General features: G+C 39.5%; 1 protein-coding gene across 1 annotated transcript in view; it reads left to right on the forward strand.

The window, feature by feature from the left end:
• The first annotated feature begins 9,082 nt into the window (after window positions 1–9,082).
• LOC136448425 (proto-oncogene tyrosine-protein kinase receptor Ret-like) overlaps window positions 9,083–12,494 on the forward strand; it is a 72,928-nt gene continuing 69,516 nt past the window's right edge. The window contains exon 1 of the mRNA XM_066447974.1: window positions 9,083–9,347. The gene's annotated coding sequence lies outside the window, so the exon portion shown is untranslated. The remainder of the gene's footprint in view (window positions 9,348–12,494) is intronic.

Consider the following 12,494-nt stretch of genomic DNA (forward strand, 5'->3'; position numbering starts at 1 on the left):
CGCTGCATTTCATAATGGGACATGGGACAGTGTCAGGTCATGTAAACAGATGGCCTTGCATAAACGTACGTGTAGGTCAGATAAATAAACAAATGGCACACCCGCTATTCTCCAAGCAGAGGAGTAAGTCCAGCTGGTTTTTAACGTGTTTACAAAAAAACACGTCAAAAAACAACCAAACCCACTCCTCTGCTTGGAGAGTACACTGCACCAAAACTGCACCACTGCTAGCTAGAAAAGTCACATATACTATGCCTTTCAAAATGCGTATGATATGGAATTAAAGATTAATTGTATTCATATATACTTACTGTACCATTTCATCATCACTTTCAACTTACAACACTGTAATATCGAACCTTTGTGGCCCATATAATATCAACATACTCATATTTTTTCATGACCAGTTATAACATATATCAGCACACTAGACACATACACTAGTCCTGTACCATCAAATGATTTTAACCCTATCTAGACTGGACTCATTCGCCCCATCATAACTTCCAAATGGTATGGTGCATGATCAAATTTGCAGGGGGTGATAAGCTTGTAAATACTAATCACTATCCATGATAAGCCTTGATTATTTGGCGAAGATAATGTGTTCGTGGAACTCTAGTTTTTCATTTTTTTATCCAGATAAAACCTCCTTGCTTGTACATGGTAAACTGTCTCAGCCATGCCTCTACTGATTTGAACCGCACGGCTACCAGTAGCATACTAAAGTCTAAAGTTGATTATCCGGGGTTTACATAGTTTCACTGGCCTGGGGTCCTTAAAGCCTGTTTATCGCAAGTAGACATCGCGGCGCAATATTGAAGAAAACTAATTCAATCCATTTGTAGGGTCATTACGCTCATGGCATAGAGCAAAGAGCCCCTAATTACTATCTATGAATGACGGAGCTTCAAATTCTATTCTAGTCAATCAACCCTTTCTTTTTTTCTGTGGCCCCAAATTAACCCAAAAGATAATAGCGTTCACGTGACGACCAGAAGAAATTGACTGACTAGACAACAGTACACTTGCATCAGTGCTTCCTACCAGGGAACTCAGTGTGTGCAAGTTTGCGTGACGGAAATTGCCGCCACTCACAAATTGATTTATCCGCAAGTGAGCTTGCCTTGAAATGAGCTTTCCATACTAGTAATTTGATCAAATCACCAATAAAATAACTATATATACTCTGGCGTGTAGTGACCATTGCCGTCAAAGTACTCGTTCGTATATTCACATTCTCTGCACGCCCTAGGCCTATTGACACAGACAGCACAAGTGCACCAGAATCTTGAAGAACCTTGACCGTCTTACGGCTACCTGCATTTCTAAGTGCTTTGTCTGGGTCAGGTGCTAACCCTTTGTTCCTTAAGACTTGCCAAGCATGGCGGTCTTAAGTAACTGTTTCAACATTTTCTAATGGAGTCTTCTGTCACCTGTAAAATCTTAAAAGTGTCCTGAAATTTTCTCTCATAGCTTCGTCCTCACAGCTTTTTTTTCATGCATGTGTGTTACTACCAAATCGGGTGGTTTTGTTAGTTATTTAGTTTTCCTTAGCCTACACTAATAGTGATTTGTCGTTTCATGACTCCCCTCGATGGTGTATTAATTTGGAGATGGTTATCATGTTCTTATCTCATTTCATGTTGGATATGTGGGGTCATAGAGCAAACCGCTTTCCTACCCCGCCTGGTTAAGCATTGTCTCAGTATGTGTCCCGTCAACTTGAGACATGAAATGTTAACATTCTGTAGCTATAGGGTGGGCTGTGCTGTTCCGTTTGAAATTTGAGCTAATTTTGGAATTAACATCTTTAAGCTGTGAATGCTCTTAGGGAAGACCTTCTGCCCCCATGAAATATTTTGAGCCTTTTTAGATTCATCATTTATCTTGCCTCATTGATGAAACAAATCAGGCTGTGATGAGCATAATCTATTTCAAATGATTATCTACCAAAATTACATATATTGTATCTGTGAAATTCGTCACCTTTGGCAGGATACCATGTTAACATCATCATAAATGATCATAGATTATGCAAATGACTAATTTACATAATATATGGACAGTACTGTACATCCTGAATGAACTTACACATGCCGCCAGTACGCAATGTTCACCATTTACAACGAAGGAATTATCGCGATTTCTAATTAATTGTGCCAAATAATTGCGTACATCTCTTTTTAAGCTACCAGTAACTATAAACTTACACATAGGGGCAGACTTATCTCCACAAACCTTTACCACTGTGATACAGACGTGAACTTATGGATGTTTTATTTTTATTCGAATATTTTCGTAAACACTACTTAAGCCGCAGCAATTAAATTTTATGGATGACATGCGGTTTGAGTAGACCATTGTCTGTCTGTTTGTTGAAGACAGAATGAAAAGACCGGTGATTTCTAAGGCGCAGAAATTCAGTCAGACAGTCAGGACAGCAATAGCGGAGAGCTAGAGAACTTCAGTTGAGGAAAAGTAGGCAGATCCAGCAACATGTAACGTAACCTTATCAATTATCGCCCAATTTATCAAAAACGCATCTATCTTTAAACCGCGCGGACAGAGCCAAATGTTTAACCTATGGGAAGAAATATCAGATCTTCTAAAAAGAAAATGCATAGGCTAGGTTTTTTCCCGCCTGTTTAAAGCCATGCGAGCATGTATTTATACTGAGGTCTATGATGAAGAATTGTGCTAGGGTTAATAATTATCGTCCACCTCAGTCTTTCTCCTTCTAGCGCTATACTTGAAGAACATAGACCAGAAAAAAAAGCAAATTAACTGTCCAAAGTAGTCTACAGACAAATGATAGTAAAATCACTATTTTTGTCCTGCCGCTTGCTTGACGCGATGGAAGAAAACAATGTTGTGCAGTGGATTTCACCGACATAAGCGGCACGTGGCGTTCACGTGATAAACGCATGGCCATGATGTTTTGCCGTGCAAAAATATACCACCGGTGCGGGGGTCGCTAGGTTGTATCAAACCTTCCTAAAACTAGTAAGTGTTTTCAACCTCGAATCGCCATGGATAGTTTGAATATCAAAGAATTTTGGCTTAACGTCAGCTACCTTTAACAGATACTAGCTATCGTGTAAGTTTGAAAAACATGATGAAGTACGCGGTGTCGAATGCATATGAAATGGCGCTTCCATGCAACTTGCTGTTACTGGTTCAGGAGTTTATCCTGTTATGTCGCTGGACGTAAACTTATTTTATAGTTTTGTATAAAGACGAGTTATTACTAAGGATCATACTTATGACGTTCTTTATTGTTCATGAGAACTAGCTTTGGCAAAATACACCTCGACATGTGGACATGACCCAAACTGGACGATAACTGGTAGTGCACGGTAACTGGTCATGCTACGTTAGTCACCGTCAGTCTGCCTCTTGACTCAGGAGACTTCCGTGCCCAGTGTACGGAAACCTTGTCTCTAGATCTGCCGTCTTGCTATACAGACCCGGATCCAAATCCATAACTTAATTATTCTAATGTTGTCATCAGTGTTAGTTAATGTTTTAATTTCGTTTTGTTAAAGTCTTTGTTATTCAGTAGATCGCTTCGTTCAGCCGACCATTTGAAACTCACTGTGCGTCCATGCAAATCAGTATCCTTTACATTGTCATACTTAAGTCGCATTGCACTTATCTGGAATACTTAACCTTTAAATATCCGCCAGCACCTTCAAAGAAGACAAAACATATACCTTGACATCTTTATTTGTCATTGCCTACATTCATAACTTTCACATTACGATCACTATCATTATAATCATTGATATATATATTATTCATTATCACCGTTTTTATTATTATTATCATCATCAACATCATCATCATTGTTGTCATAATCATTACCTTTTTATTATTATCTCATCTATTTAATGTTTGCAATATTTATTGATTGTTTTATTTAAGGGGCCGACCACGTAGAGAAACCTTTGTGTATCTGTTGTCGGCGCCTTTCAGATTTTGCTGTTTTAAATTTGGGAAGTTGAATAAATAGATAAATAAATAACCTGAATACCGAATACAATGGAAATTCGTTTTTTGTTCATTTATCCTTCTTGAAAGACTTTGATCAAAACTCCCCTGCAGTTTCATAGCAGGCTGCCAGTGGGCAAACCTACACCACTCTTAAAAAAGAAGCCATCCGCCACTAAAAAAAATCAAGACCATATGACATCAAGCACAAAAGATACCAAAACCGGAAGTTATTATTCAGTACCAAGGTCAAACACCAGAAGACTAGAATTGACATTGACCTTTGAAGACCTTCCCACATATGAAATATCATTGTAATCAATCAAAAAGTCTTGAGTTTACCAAAATTCTAAAACACACCCACACACACTACATCTAACCACAGACCGACCGGCCAGAAACGTAACCTCCATTTTTCATGTCGGTAGAAACGTTTAGAAATAGTTTAGAGGACAATGAGATGCTTTGTCTCATGACAATATGTGCCTTATGCAATGAAGGCACCATTAAGCATGGCAAAGGTCTCTCAACAGATTTCTATTTAATGACATTTAATGGAAGAATATGGCTACTTCTGATGTTCAAATATCCACGAGACTCGTCTTTAATTGTTCTGCAAACTTTATCTTATGTAAAACGTTACCATCCATACAAAGACATTAAACAACAAAAAATGTATTGCGTTAATGCGTATTGCTATATAACTGTTCCAGTTCTATTATATTAGTGTTGAACACGACTTGAGGATCCCCTCCACAATCAGCAGCTGCCGGAATCACAAAGCTTGATATCAGCCTAAACAGTTCTGGTTGCAAGAGGGTTTGTCATCACAAAATCGGTCACATGCTTGACATGCTTGGTCACGCACATCGCCAGAAAGCATTCTTGATTAGAAGCTTATAGGGATTTATCTCTTTAAATTGATTTCCTAAGAGAGCACACTCACTCACTCACTCACTCACTCACTCACTCACTCACTCACTCACTCACTCACTCACTCACTCACTCACTCACTTCGTCCTGCTAACTCGGAGCATTTCCCAAGAGGGTGAACGACGTGGAACACTCGTGATAGGTTAATCCAACTTGTCGCAAATCAGGGACTTTTATGAAATCACAAGTTATATCAGGGCATAACCAGAAGAGCTGTCAAATGAAACCGTTATTTTTGGTACCGCTCTCGTAATCTGAAAGACTGACAGCAGGGATGTGTTTCAGACTTTATTCAAGTGTATTTATTAAGTATTAAAACCGATCAAGAACATTAACATCCGGGCACACAGACCTAATCAGAGGTTTGGCTATGTTCCAGGAGGTAAGGCTGATTTGTGGAAGATGACATGACCTTCAGTAGCACTGATATTTATGTAGTTTGTTACCAAGTAAATATCTTCCATCCGATGCTTAAGAGGATATAGTTTGACATTTACATGGAGCAAGGCGTGATGCAGGCAAAGCTTATTGAAATCCACTCGACGTCGCTCAAACGAGATAAAAATAGTTGGACTAAAGACTCTAGATGTGAAATTGGCAGATTTTAAGATCAGAGTCTTTAGTCCTAAGTTTATTGTGTGGGTCACAAGAATGGCCTTCCAACCGTACTGCATGGCCATAGTGAAGTATCAAGATATTTCAATATAGTCACGGGGCAAATTCTTTTCAGTATCTTTCATCTCGAGAGTTATACTTTATCGTCTGAGTACAAGTTGACACGGTAAGAGTAGACGATTAACACACGTTTAAGCATTCGTGTATACACACCATCCGACTTAGATTGCTTCAGATGTATCTTACTTTTAAGTACGGTTGAAATAACTTAGGGGACTCAGCAAGTCACAACCAGGATTACAGCAGAAGACGTATATACATCAAGCATGTGACCGATTTTGTGATGACAAACCCTCTTGCAACCAGAACTGTTTAGGCTGATATCAAGCTTTGTGATTCCGGCAGCTGCTGATTGTGGAGGGGATCCTCAAGTCGTGTTCAACACAAATATAATAGAACTGGAACAGTTATATAGCAATACGCATTAACGCAATACATTTTTTGTTGTTTAATGTCTTTGTATGGATGGTAACGTTTTACATAAGATAAAGTTTGCAGAACAATTAAAGACGAGTCTCGTGGATATTTGAACATCAGAAGTAGCCATATTCTTCCATTAAATGTCATTAAATAGAAATCTGTTGAGAGACCTTTGCCATGCTTAATGGTGCCTTCATTGCATAAGGCACATATTGTCATGAGACAAAGCATCTCATTGTCCTCTAAACTATTTCTAAACGTTTCTACCGACATGAAAAATGGAGGTTACGTTTCTGGCCGGTCGGTCTGTGGTTAGATGTGGTGTGTGTGGGTGTGTTTCAGAATTTTGGTAAACATAACTCAAGACTTTTTGATTGATTACAATGATATTTCATATGTGGGAAGGTCTTCAAAGGTCAATGTCAATTCTAGTCTCCTAGTATGTGACCTTGGTACTGAATAATAACTTCCGGTTTTGGTATCTTTTGTGCTTGATGTCATATGGTCTTGATTTTTTTAGTGGCGGATGGCTTCTTTTTTAAGAGTGGTGTAGGTTTGCCCCCTGGCAGCCTGCTATGAAACTGCAGGGGAGTTTTGATCAAAGTCTTTCAAGAAGGATAAATGAACAAAAAACGAATTTCCATTGTATTCGGTATTCAGGTTATTTATTTATCTATTTATTCAACTTCCCAAATTTAAAACAGCAAAATCTGAAAGGCGCCGACAACAGATACACAAATGTTTTTCCACGGGGTCGCCCCTCAAATAAAACTATAACTAGAAAGGCAACATTTGCAGGAGCATATGCAACATGTTTCGCCCATTTCCCTTCCCATGCAAAAAGTGACTGCGGCATCGAGGCTTACGTTTGTTATATGTCTGCAATGTTGGTATTCGAATAAATAATTGAATTGAAGACCATTCAGAAATGGCTCTCTCCCAATTTGAAACCATATGCATGAATGGGCTCTTCCAGGCGCCCATATCCATACTGGACCATTAAAAAACACCTCCACCAAACAAAACTGGACCTTTTTGATAAATCAACCAAGCCCAAAATTGAATTTAAAAAAAATGTCCCCCTCATACAAGAATGGACTCTTCCAGCTATCCATACACCAACACGTGTCATGCAAATTTCAGAATGTAAACAAGTGAAATCTTGCTGAAGATCTGGATTTCTCCTGCCGAAGAATTTCAGCAATCCGAGAGTCCAGACAATTGTTCATTACGCAGCGAACAGTTCTTCGAACCAACTCTGGTTTTGCAAAGGTTTCACAAATGTCTGCTAAACGTACCGCAAATTTCTGGTGCGTATTTCGTGACCTGTACTCTAACACTGACATACCACCATTAGAAAACATTGCTAAAGAAAGGATACACAACCAATTGTAGGGATATGAGCTTACTCTTGGTGTAAGTGAAAAAATGTTATTCCTGTATGTAACTGTGTTATGTATGATTGTATGCACACACAGAGAGGAATATAACGTTAGAGCAATAGATTTATGTCGAAAAACACCACCAGAAAAGGCGTAGATTTTGAACGTTCTCAATTGCACATAACTTCATTAGGACACAAAATTAACACTAGAAAGGCAACATTTGCGATAGCAAATACACAATATTTTCTCATCTCCCCCCCCCCCCCCCAATGTCCCCCGCTCAATAATTACGCGCATAAATCACAGGTCAGGTCCACGTGGGACTTGGGGTCACCGACCTCTAGGTTTACGTTCGCACCTGGCCATATGAATAAAGATGTGACCATATATGGCAACACCATATATGGTCATAGGAGAAAACGTGCCGATCTTCTCCCCAAAGTTCCCTCCAAAATCGTTTTTTGAAGTAGTGTATACCGAAAGTGCGAATGGGGTTCTTTGAATATTTGTTCAATGTACCCCCATAGCAAATTTCTGGTCATTTGGATGGATCGATGTATTTCCAGAGCACAAGGAGGCCAAAATGTATGTTTGAGTGAGTGTGCTCTCTTAGGAAATCAATTTAAAGAAATAAATCCCTTATAAGCTTCTAATCAAGAATGATTTCTGGCGACCAAGATGTTTTTGATGTCATTCAGCCTTAGTAAGATTAAGGGAGTACCGGACCCTTAACCTTAATTTGTACTAACTGTGAGAAAAGAAATGTTGGAAACATAGAATTCATTATCATAAATGGTTTTTGTACTCGTCTCCATTAATATTGGATATATGGAATTCATTATCATGAATGGTTTTTGTACTCGTCTCCATAACAGTGTTGTTATATTGCGGAGTTCGGCATATAATCTTATCTAATGATAAGAGATAAACAATTTTATTTGTATTGTATTGACCCCATTTTTGTCTATACCGTAACCTGAAACACAAATTTTTTTCCCAGGTCTTACTTTTTGTCCCAAGGGTTGTTCAACATTCAGAAATGGTGACCATAACATGTCCAGAACTCAAAATATATCAAAACCGGAAGTTCAGTACCGTAGAAAGCCTTCGTTTTCCCAACCCCTACCTACCTAACAAATGTCATAAGGATCTATCCACGGATTCTCGAGTTATGTTGTCCACACACACACACACACACACACACAAACTAGATTTTCTCTACCTAAATCATTCATCGGGCAAAGCCTTTTATAGCGTTATTCATAAATTATGCAAATGGCGCCCTGATCTGCATAAGATATGCAGCGTTCATAGGTAGACAGCCCAGCTTTTTCCGCAGATCCTATAGCACATGGCCTTTCTACACACAAAGAAGAAGGTGAATTAAACGTAAGCACCGTTTCAGTAACATTGCACACATGTACACCCACACCCACATAGTGCACACACGAGCAGGGGAAAAATAACCTCCGGCGGTAAGTAAGCACCACCTACACACGCACTTTGACTCTGTGTCTACTTTGTCGGAAACATCATCTCACTACAGGCAGCAACAAGGCTTTTGGATAACGTCACTAGCCATTAGTTGCTAAGTACCGCTTCAGTTACCTTGTCAATGTGGGCGTGTTCTACATCTATTAGCACAAACCCCCGGACCTGCCCAGCGCCATAGGAGCAGAGACAGGGACAGATGGTCCGGAAGCCGGCAGTGACTAACCTGCTTCATAAACATTACGTAAAGACGGTGCCTGGTCATTCGTACGGTACGTCTCTGAACAACAGGTTCTTTGTCATTTCTCTGCAGGAGGATAAATAGACGGAAGAGCTCCATTGAAGAACTACAAGAAGGTGACCCACAGTTCCTTACATCAGCGGTGTCTGTGCTGATCATTTCCCCGCCATAAAGGCTTAGCTCACGGTGGTCAGAAATAGCGGCATGAGGTACTTTCATTTTCTTGTTTGACTGGGAATAGCCGTTTTTATGGGGATTGTATTGTATTTTCGTGCATAAGTGTGTTCATGTGCATTGATTTCAGTTTCTGATAAACCCATTTGTTTGTTTTCTACTTTAAAAAATCTGCAAGAAATGATATGAAACATAGAGTCGTTTGATTAGATATTTAACATTGGGTTTTGATTCGCAGATATAATGCTTCAAGCTCTATACCAAAACGTTGCCGGTGAATATATCTAGCCTTGTGTCAGTTGCTTGACAACCACATGTAACCACCTTTATCAATATGGATTCAGGTCACTTCCGGTATTTCATGCTATACGGCTCTTCGCCCAGCCTATAAGGTAAATTATTTGATATGCTAGAGTGAGCATGAACGAAATACCGTATAATGGTAAAAGAAACATACGTCTTTAAAAGCTCGCCTTCCTCCGTAAAAGAAGTAACGCAGTAGAACTGAATATGGAGTTGAAAGGATCTGGCAACGCTACCACCTCAGTGGAAGCATAGAAACTATTCATCTAATGATTCTGTGATGCTAGTAATGAGAGTGGCAGAGGATAGAGTGAGGTGGAGAAGGATTGTGGAGGATCTATTCATGGTGCCCCAACGACCCAAAAAGGGGTCAAGGGATTGTGAGGTTAGGTGATGCAAGTAGTAGCTTTCAATATAATTTATTACCTGTGTCAAATGATTAGAAAGTACCTTTCAAAATCACGGCCTTGGAAATGGTATCCATAGGTTCGTGCGCATTGATATGTTCCACTTTTATTATCATGGCGTCATATATCTGAAAGATACCCAGTATAATGTGCTGAAGTAGCAAATGCTTAAATCAACAAATGGTATGAATGTTATGTCTGGTTACCAACGCCAAACAAGAAGCACAAGTTGACCCATTACAGATTAATACAAAGATAACAATATATTCACATTGTTTCTTCCATAGCAACGAGATACGGACAGATGTTGGAATGAAATGATCTTTTTAGTTAGAAATGTTCTTTCTTCTTGGCTTGACTTCGCTGACGAAGATTCCAGGGGTTAGAAATGTAGCAGTAAGACAATTAATCTCTTCATCAGACATGCAACAGTATTCTAGAAGGCAGCTGTTACAATTATCTTGCGCTAGTAAAAGAACGATCGATATCAATGATAGCGGCGCAACGCCCTGCTGTGCCCCAAATTTCCTATTGACATCAAACATTGCTAGCCTGAGTGTCATCCTGTTTCAGTTCCAGGCTCTACCTTCACCGAACAGCTAAAACAGGATGACACTCAGGCTAAAACATTGCACTTAACATGGAAAGAATGTACAGTTATAACATATGGATACATGGCCAAGCTATGGGCAGCATGCATGTCTTAAGAGTTTAGAAATTATCTTGTTCACTCCAGACGCCTGGATATAACTCCTGAAAGCTTCAACTTCGGCTGTCATTGATACGTGCCGACTGTAACACCTGGTTTCACACAGCTTACAGGCAGTCTCGTACAGTCCGACTGCACCCGCCTTTTTAATCCCCTATCATGAGAAGTTTCTGCCTACATTTGGCAATTCTGTATTCCGTGCCAGTTACAATCAATACTTCCGAAACAAATTTGTAACTAGATTTATCTTATTCAGAATACTTTGCTGTATTTTACGCAAGTTTAACAAAATGCAGATTGGCAAGTATCAGGTGCAGTACGTTATTCAGTGGCTCCAGAGGGGAGCAAAATGTTTAAATGCTTCAACTTCAAGTTCAAGTGTTGTCATCAAACAACTACCACACATAAAGGACACTTGCGCATTCTATCATATGTGATAACATCTCGCCTTCGACTTTGTACTATTCCATCTTGATGATCATAAAACCGTGGAGCCATTTGTTCTGGTCCTCTGGGTGCTGCTGCTTGCTGTTTATGGCCGAAAAATCAATGCTGACTAAAAAACACGTAAGTGACGGAAGATCACACTAAACTGCAGGGTGATGCATGATTACAGGTGGTTACATTCCCAGGCAAGTGCTTTAAAACTTCTCTTCTAAAGGTTGATCTTTCCAGGTCAAATTTTAAGATTTTGCTGGACACAACATGTCTTCCACGTTTTGAAGTTTGCCTTGGTTTAACGTGACTTGGTTTTTTTCTCCATGAAACCGAATCCCTTTCTACAAACATGTCCCTGTTCTTTGAATGTTCCTAACATCTGATTTATCAATAGAAAACCGAGAACCGAGGGACCGAGAAAAATACGATTCGGGAAGGTTGTCACATTGGAAGGTGGTTGCCTTATTACCGCAAGGCTAGATATTCATTGCATAAAAAGGTACTTCTGAAGGCCACCTATCAGTGCTAGAATGTCAACATCTACATGGCAATGACTAACTTGCACATCGCTCTGCGCTTTCCCCATTAGCCTCATGATCCACAATTACTAATAACAATAACTCATCACTACGACACGAAGATCAATAAAGTCGGCAGACGCAACAACACAAGAACCTTTTTTGAATGTTAAGTCCGGAGACCCAGCAGGCAAAACTTATTTTCGAAGCTTCAGCAATTACGGCTAAAGACTTAGGTACCTTACAGACATCAATCACCCGGCTAGTGTCTGTTATCACCATGGGCGTTCTAGCAATGGAACAGATCTGAAATTTTCCACAAACTGTTTAAAGTGGACGTATGATCTGATTTGCACAATTTATGACATAACCCGTCTAACTAAGTGAACTGTGTCATAAATATGAAAATTCCCCCATTTTCTGTTTTAGCATTATAAAAAACATCATAGAAATAAGGTCCTCCCCTGCTGAAAGGACAACCCTTAGTAACCTTCCCTACTGAAATTACAAAAACCCAAGGCATGATAATTTAATCCTTAAATATTAACGTAAGTTCAGCTTAAACCGGGATTTCCCGATACGATTTAATTGAGACAAATCTGGCAAGACAATAAACGATCTTTTTTTCCTGTTATTCTGTCAACATCATAGATTACCTTTGTCACTTATGCTATCTTTGATTGATTTTCCCTCTTGTCGTGCTGATACCATAATATTGCAATTTGAAACTACCGTCCGTCGGACTGAGGGTGACCGTGCTCTCCGACAGGTGCTACCATTTTTCCGGGGGAGGGAAGATTCGTCATG

The sequence above is a fragment of the Branchiostoma lanceolatum genome, chromosome 14 (genome assembly GCF_035083965.1).
Source record: "Branchiostoma lanceolatum isolate klBraLanc5 chromosome 14, klBraLanc5.hap2, whole genome shotgun sequence".
Classification (NCBI taxonomy): Eukaryota; Metazoa; Chordata; class Leptocardii; order Amphioxiformes; family Branchiostomatidae; genus Branchiostoma; species Branchiostoma lanceolatum.